We start from the raw sequence: 8,816 nt of genomic DNA on the forward strand, positions 1-8,816 counted from the left end.
GAAGGCTTGGTGCCTGGTGTGATGGGCGTTACAGAGATACAGATAGAGAGAGAGAGGCTACACACACACACAGACAGAGACACGGAGACACACGCACCATAAAATAAGCAAAACTCTCATTTCCATTTTTACGGTCTGTCTCCCTTTTTTTTATATTCACTTTCTCTCTCACTGGCTCATGCACCCAGTCCCACCTGGACAGCGGAGGGAAGGTAAAGCAGTTGTTTTCCATACGAGGTACTATCCTTCTTTGACACAGACAGCAGACCAAGCCAAGCCCGTGATGGATGGGAAGTGGACAGCTGTCGACAGGCGAGGAGGACAGTGGGGGCCGCTAGAACCCGACGGAGACACACCTAATTCCCAGGTCTTATTTTGTCAATAAACAGCAGCCAGTGGCACTCAATTAGAGGGCTTTATTGACTATGCTGCCTAGCCCCATGTCAGATGTCAGCTGGTGACACAGCGTGATGTCCGACTGTGGCGCTTTCTGCGAGATTACAGAAAATAGAAAAATCAAAAGAACATTGCAAGAGGCAGAGAAAATAAATAAAGGAGGGAACGCAGAGGGAGGATTTGGCGAGAAATAGACGGGGTGAGATTAGGAGCGATAAAAAAAAAAAGTGGGCGAGTGAGAGCTACAGTAGTCCTCAAAGTGTTTTTTTTTTCAAGTGTCTCAGGTTATTGTGTTTTCTTGCGCCTGCTGAACGCGAGCTTAAACAAAATGTAAAAAATGTAAAAATTCAGATATGACAAATAGTAGCAGTAATTGGCAGGTTTCACTTTGTTGTCTTTCATGTTTATTCATGCCTGTAGACAAGTCAGGATAAAATATTTTTATATATATATATATATATGTATCCTCCTTCCCATCTTTTTCTTGAGAGTGAACAAATCCTCTAACTGGTGTTTGTTTTCGTCGTCTCTCCTGCCGTATGTTGTCTTTTGTTTCACTTCAAACGACACTGCATCATCTGTTTTTCTCCTGGAGAAGCGGAAACAAACAGAACCACCAGCTTAGCCGGCTTTCCAAAGTAATTGGTTTGGAGTTATTCCTTGAAGCGCTTGCATTTTTTTTGACACAGTGACGCTTACTTTTCGCTTACTTTTTAATATATATAGTATATATATATATATATATATTATTTATATATATTATATATATATATATATATTATATATATATATATATTATCTATATATATACAATTTAAAAGAAAAAAGTACACTTTTTACCTAAAGATAAACACTGGATCCTAAACCTGTGGATTCTTAGCAAACAAGAACACATTATACACTTCATCCCCTTTCTGACACAGCGGTACAGTTGTTGGTGCGTTTCAAAAAAACTTTTAAACATTCTGGTACATTAATTCCCCCGAGCTCTATCATCACATTCACAACAATAAAGTGCATTAAAGGCATTCAACGTGTTTTGGAGCATAAAATGTTGTTTCCCTTAAAAAAAAATATCTTGGTAATTGGTTCATCGTTCCCTTGAACATCCACTACTTTGAATTCTTTCTGCAATGTTTTGACAATATTATTAATTATTAGTAGCCGAACAGACAGAGATAACGGGAGAGGAATTAAAGGACTGAGCTGACGGCTGTTTATTGAGAAGGAAAGGGAATCACAGATCTGTGGCACTGAGGAGGGAACAGTGTCAGAGATGTAGATACCTAGAATATTTATGTACATAACCAAAAGAACCTGAACCTCTTCCCTGCATGGTTCCCTTGCATTAGATAACAGGCTTGTTGCTAATGAGGTTGACATTTCCCATGAAAAAAAAAGGGTGAAAAAAAACCACAAGAAAAACATGTCGCGCATGGGCTGAGGATTTTCTTTAATTTCCCAAATAACCTAAGTTTTACTATGGAAAAGTAATTGTATGTTTTTTAAAGCAACAGACTGCAACAGAAAGATTATTACAGTCATTTTAAAAACCTGTCAAAACAGACAGAGATTGGACAATTATAGGCACGGATGGATTAACCTGTGAGGGGGTACCAGGAGGAAAATGTGTTATGTAAATCGGAAGGCTGAATATTGTCTCAACTCAAAGTACCACATTTTGAAGCTACACTCTCATGCACTCTGGTAAATAGTACCCCCTGTACGTCTGTTGTGGCACTATGTAACTTCTGGCTGCAGTCACTGGCGAGACGTAAGTCGCACACCATCAACTATCTCACTGATTTTGGTGAAACTGGATCGTATTTTATGGAGGAAACATTTTCTGGTTTCCCTCTGGCTCTGCTGTGAACTATTGTTGCTGTTAGCTAATGTCAGCTCAGTTTGTTAGCTGGGCTGCCAGTGTTTGTACCACAAGCAGGGGGAGAGAAGTTTTTTTAGGCTTGGAGTGCAGGAGGAATATAATGTTGTGCCAGAGCCAGACAAGTAGGTAATGTAGCCGGGCTCAGCAGCCTCTGTGTACAGAATGGCAGAGGCAAAGAGCCTGAAGAGGACGTTAACGAAGAAGCTAAGAAGAGAAAAAGAAAGAGTGACGAAGTGAGAGTAAATCTGTGACTGTGAACTTTGTGAAATAAAAGCTTGCTGTTGGGCTATTAAGTGATATTAGCAGGCCGCTTTGTCTCGTGTTGTTGTATTTGTATTAATGCATGTGTAATGCATAAAGCTCAATTTTCCACTGTGCATCAGCCAGTTCGGCAGGCTTGATGAATAAGCTTTTGAGGCAATTAGGTTTCTGGGGCTTTGTTGTTTTTTGGAAAGACAGTTGAAACGTACAGTACATCATCATGCAATATTAACTACATAAAACACAACTGAGCCAACTTTTGTGCTTCCCAAACTTAAATCGATCACGGTGACGAGGTATACATTGCAATTAAATGCATTCACATAACAGTCCGGTGCGGCAATGACGAACTACCATGAGCAGAATCAAGTATCAACAGCCTGCAAACATTACACCCTGCTCTGTATGATAAAATATAACTTATAGGTCCCGTTTTTTTTCTTCTATGATAGTGGCACCTCCTAACACACAATCACACAACTTGTGCTAAAATACCATATTGAATTTTTCCAGTAACATTTGTATTGTTTTTTTTTAATTATTAGTATTAAAACTGCATTAATCATGCGAATGATAAAACATGATGAGGTGTCCCAAAAATAATGGATGCTACAGAGGCGGAGTCACTCCACTTCATCATTCCCTCCACTGACTTCATTACTTTTTCATGTTGGGACTCGGGACATTGCACTTCTTGTACTTTTTTAATTGCCACTTGGAAAACTTTAGGTTATTTCCACTAACTTCCCGAGTCTTGGTTTTATTATTAATAAGCGAGTAGTTTAAGAATGAATATACGGTCCCTTGATTGGCCAATGAAGTTTGAAAAGACGCCACTATGCCATGATAATGTTCCATGTACTTCCCCTTTTTCTTTCTCTTCTTTTAAAAACAGTCTCTCACGAGCGTTGCAGATGATCTCCATGGAACTCTACAGGGACTGAACTCCTTCCTTGATCTAATTATGATCATTGGCACACAGTGTGATGCTGAGCTGCACCTACAATGAGACCCACCAGATGGTTACGCTCTGGATGCCAGAAATGGGAAGTGGTTCTTAATCCCAGCAGGTGGCCTTTCAACCAGCCAGTGACTCACCTGACTAATAAATTAAACATAGAAAGTACAATAAAATGGGGGAGACTTCACTTAAAAATCTTACACCAAGTAAAAACACAACACACAACATCTTTAGTGGTTTTAAAACAGTTATTCTAGGACTGAATCCATTGGAGGCATTGTGTGTCTGGTATCTACATATCTATGGTCATAAATCTCAAGAGCTTTATTATTAAAGCGGCATTAAGTTGTTTTTGACCACTTGAGGGCAGAACTGAGTATCTATCTGACTACTGGATACTTGACTTGCTGACATTGTTGGCGCTTCCCAGGAAGCATAATGTGTATGTGGCTTCTGTACCACCAAAACAAAGAGATAAAAGAGGCTAAAAAGCTCTGTAGAGCTGAATGCCTGAGAGTCTGCTGGTTTGTCACTTTGCAAAACCCCTTCTCACATCACACATGATCAATTGTTTACATCAAACATACCAATAGTGCAACTTTAAAGGAAAAAAATAGATCAAAGTTGACTCAAGTTTGTATTGAATCCTGTATTTCATATCAATACATGTACACTCTTGATGTTTAATTGAATTGGGAGATTGTCTCACACCAGCTAGAGAAGATGTGTCAATTAGGATAGATTTTTATAGCCGGAGAAAGCTTGTGAATTTTTATTCCTTTTATTGGAGAGATAAAACTCATGGTCGAGCTGAGGTAGTAATTGCAGTCACCGGCCTTCACTGCAAACACTGAAGCTCACAGAATGCTTCAGAGCTAATATTTTACACCCAGATATTGTCACTGAATTTGAGTTAAGGTAGAACAAAGCCCCCACTGGCTTTCAAACTATGTTCCAAACTGGGAGCAGTCCAAATGTACAGGTTGGACTTTCATGGGGAGTAATTCTTTGAGAGTATTAGGCAAACAATTTCACTGCAAGCCATGTGCCAAAGTCACAAATGAGCATCTTCTGCAGCCAAGTGGACATTCCTTTGCCAAGAACAACTAATTATAGTCTGAGTTTGGCCAACATGTTCAAATGATTTATGATAATGAGAATGACAATAAACCTGCTACTGTCAAATTGTAGATCTGACCACGCCATGTCAATTTCACCTGCCCTTTATGTAACGTGGTTAAAAAAGAGAGCAGTGGATGTGGTAGTGTGCAAGATACTTCCACACCTTCAACACCAACTCGAAAGTTTGTCTCTGGGGGCCTTTCAACTATAATATAACCGAATGTGACTCTCGAGAACTTGTTTATGTCTTTCTGATGTTTCCGAGAGTTTTGCTCATATTTTCCGAAAGCCTCTCTGCCAGTGCTTGACTGCCACTCACAATATAAGTAGTGGAAGCTCTGGCAAAAAAACTCACAAAAAGCATCACTTCTGCCAATTAGACACCATGCTGGAAGACTGATAGAGAGGTTGATACAAGAAAGCAAGAGAAAAGCTGAGAAGGAAACAGATAACGAAAGAGAGATACCTGCTCTTAACAATTTAGCACTGGAGCCCAGGGAGAATTTTGCTGTGTTTGAATAAAACTAATGTGAATCCTAATGAATTAAAGTGTGAGGCAAAGCCGTAATGTGAAACATACAATATGACTTGCTGCAGTATATATAGCCCATTTAATTACAAGCCAGTTAATTAACACTCTCAGTCTAGGTGTATCCTAATTACAAGAGCAACAGAGCTGTCAAGCAGCCGACATTCAAATAATACAGCATGCACTGCAGGTCTGTGGCTTATAAAATAAATATACCTGCACTTGTAATGATAAGCAGCTGTCTTAGTGTCACTTTAACATGGAGCAGCAGGTGTGACGTGACATTCAACAGCTCTGGGAATTCAATCAAAGATGCAACAAGAGAGAAAAATAGAAGAAATGTTTAAAAATGAACATAGCTGTTGGACTACTTTATGTGTATTTTGATATGCTCATGATATTTTTTTAGCATTGGCATTTCTGTGAGCATGCCTCTGCATCTTCTGACAGTAGTAACGCATTATTTAGTAACACGTTACAGTAATCACATTACTTTTTTCAACAGTGAGTGATGATGATACTGATGTATGGTTTATTATCACTTTATTTAGTGAGTTATCGGTTGGGTTGACCTCCAGGTGATAACTTCCATGTCTTACATGTTATGTCGTCTTAATGTCAGCCACAGGTAAGCCTACATTTAGGAATCATCTTGTTTTCTTCATAGTTGGAGTGTCTGTGAACCTCAGAGGCTCCACTGTAGGTCATGTGAGGTCATTAAATACCCCCAAACATAGACTTACTCTTTCCCAATTCACTGAGGTCTCCACTGAGTCTGAATCTCTTGAAGCGCCATGTAAGCCCATAACGGACAAACCAAACACCGGTTCTAGATGTGGCCTTTTCAGCTCGCCACGTTGTCTCCTACATGCTGGGGAAAAAAAAATCTTTAAATCTGCAACTTCACCACCAGACCTCACTAAATCCTACACACTGGACCTTTAAACCACAATAACATGAGTTAGATACAGCGGGCGTGATGTGTGGGTGTGGAGGGTTTGAAATTAAAAGCACCTTTGACACAGCTGTGCTGAGTAACAAATGTACTTGAAAACAAAACAGTAATTGATTACATTTTACACTGCCGCGAACCCCTGATGAGAAATATTTGATGGGCGCATTGTTCATTTGATGAAAAGAGGTGAACAGCACACTGTATATGGACTGATATTCCGCATATACGACATGCAGTACTGAAAGTTTCTTGTTTGCGTGGGCCATAACTATTTGCTGGAAGTGATAGAGCAAAGAGACCAGTTTTGTTTTGTTGTGTTTTGTTGATTAGCCTGCACACTCAAGAGTGCAGAAAAGCCATAACTGGAAAATGTAACTTTTAATCAACCCCAGCTTTTCTGTTATGCTCAGTACATTGAGTGAATCGGAGTTATTTCGTCTTGTTTAGACATCATTTAAATGTAATAACATCTTACTGTGTCGTGTAAAATGCAAGAGTTGGTCATTTGAATGTGATTGGCTCTGAGAATTCGCTGTTCTCTCACGGTAACAAAAGAAAAAAAAGACAGATGAGACTGCGGGGAGATGGCAAAACTTTATTGCCATATCAAATCTCTAATAAAAGTTCCAGCGTGCAGCGTTGAGCCTCGTTCATTCTGAGGGTGCAACATCCTAGAAATCATTTCTAGTGTCCCCCAGTGTGGCTGCTAGTGCACCGGATTGGAGCAAAGAAGGTGTAAGTGAGAAACAACTCCTGTGTTTGGATAAGATGGCTCAGGGTCACTGGAGGTTGTTGTTACAGATTTATGGATGACTTTTGATATATTAAAATTAATTAATTTTACGATTATATAACCACAAAAGGCTGTGTTTAATTAAATAAAAATGTGTGTGTGAACCTGACAGTTCATTCTAAGTTTGTGTGCACTCTGTTCATTATCTACACCCATAATAAAGAGATGACCCATCAGTCTATTTAGGTAATAAATCCTGTGTCACGTATAGTCACACCAGGTGAAGTGATGCCAACATGAAGGCTCACTATGCTAAGGTGGTGACCTCTGTTATATGCTGACATTTTAAATTCAAGCTCAGCGACACTGAGCAGAAAGAGTTACTGTGTAAAATATGTAAAACAAAACTCACTACATCACGCAGCAAGGTGACAAATTTGTTATCAGCACATTGAACAGCACAAGTCTAGTCTAGACTAGTAAAGAGACGACTGAAAGCCAAACTAAACATACCAATGTGTTTGTGCCATAAGTCCCCACCAAGCACCAACCTCCGTGGCTGTGAAGTGAAGCTAATGTGTAAGTGCCGAACACTGCAGTTCCTTGAACGGCCACTTGAGGGTGGCAGAAAAATCCAATCTCCATAAGCCTCCATGTTAAACCAAAGTTTACAGCCTGGTGCAAAAAACAGTTTTGGACCCATTCACATTAAAGTTATACATAAAGTTATGCATAGGTCCATTGAAGACGAAAGAGGCAGGACTGCCAACATCTCTTCTTGAACCTGTGGGTAACGTCACAGGTACGCAGTCCATTATTTATCCTGTCAATGGTCCCCACAGACATAAACAAAATCACAGACTCCACCCAACGCAGGTTATTTTTTTACCTCGATTTGTTTTCTTCTTTTTGTTCTTTGTATTTTTAACATTATCTGATATGAAAAAGAAGCTTGACATACAGTTCAATAATGACAAACTATTTGATTAAAAATAAATCTTTCTATACATATTCAAGCATATTCTTAGCTTGCTTCAGAGACTGTTTGTTCCAACCTGTAAAGAAAACACACAGCAAAGCACTTGACAAACATTACACCCTCAGTGTGTGCCGCATTACTTTGTTTCTACCCTCTTCTCTTTTACAGGAAATGCTCTAAAAGCTATTGCTCAACGCTTTAACAGTGCTACTGGGTTATGCAGAGAGAGTGTGGGCCACTTCTCCCACAGCTGGAAGAAAAGAGTGGCCATGAGGGAGGCACAGAGAGAGCTCAACCTTCCGGAGCATGCTGTTTGACAGATTGCCCAACACGATGGGGTTCCACACAGAAAATGATAGCAAGGAGTCCGGGAACAACAAAGTGCTTTGTCGAAGATTTTCTTTACAGACTGAACCTACTGCCCCCATGGCAGGACCTGGAGGTCCTGGAGTCTGTGCACAAGGTACTCCAGGATTTCACATGATGCCCTGTCAGGTGAACATTATTTATGGATTTCTTACCTGAAAACTATTCTGCATCTTTAGCACTGGCTGAACAGACAGAGAACTCTGACCTGGCCAAACCATTGAAAGAAAACTGCTTCAGCAAGAAATCCGAGACCTCTGCTGAACATGATAACATCCCTAGACCCAATACATCTCTGAGTTAATGGCGTGTGAAACGGCACTCGCACAATGTTTACTTGGCTGTTAATAACAGATTTTAGACTTTATGTATTCTCTTGTAGAAAATCCACCAGCAGCAGTCTGTAGCACAAGCGGTGGAGAAGGATAGCCGGGAAAATCCACCTGTGGCTAAAGCCAAGAAGAAAACTTTGGCCAGTTTCTTTAAGAACACCACACGCACACAATGCCAACAGCGTCAGCGCCAACCACTGATGCCGTGGTTACACTTGCTTGCCCTGTGTGGGGAAGATGTGTCAGAAAATAAACTTCCCTTGGCTGTGAAAACTAGCACAGAAATATATGTGGATA

This window comes from Larimichthys crocea, chromosome XVI (genome assembly GCF_000972845.2).
Source record: "Larimichthys crocea isolate SSNF chromosome XVI, L_crocea_2.0, whole genome shotgun sequence".
NCBI lineage: Eukaryota > Metazoa > Chordata > Actinopteri > Sciaenidae > Larimichthys > Larimichthys crocea.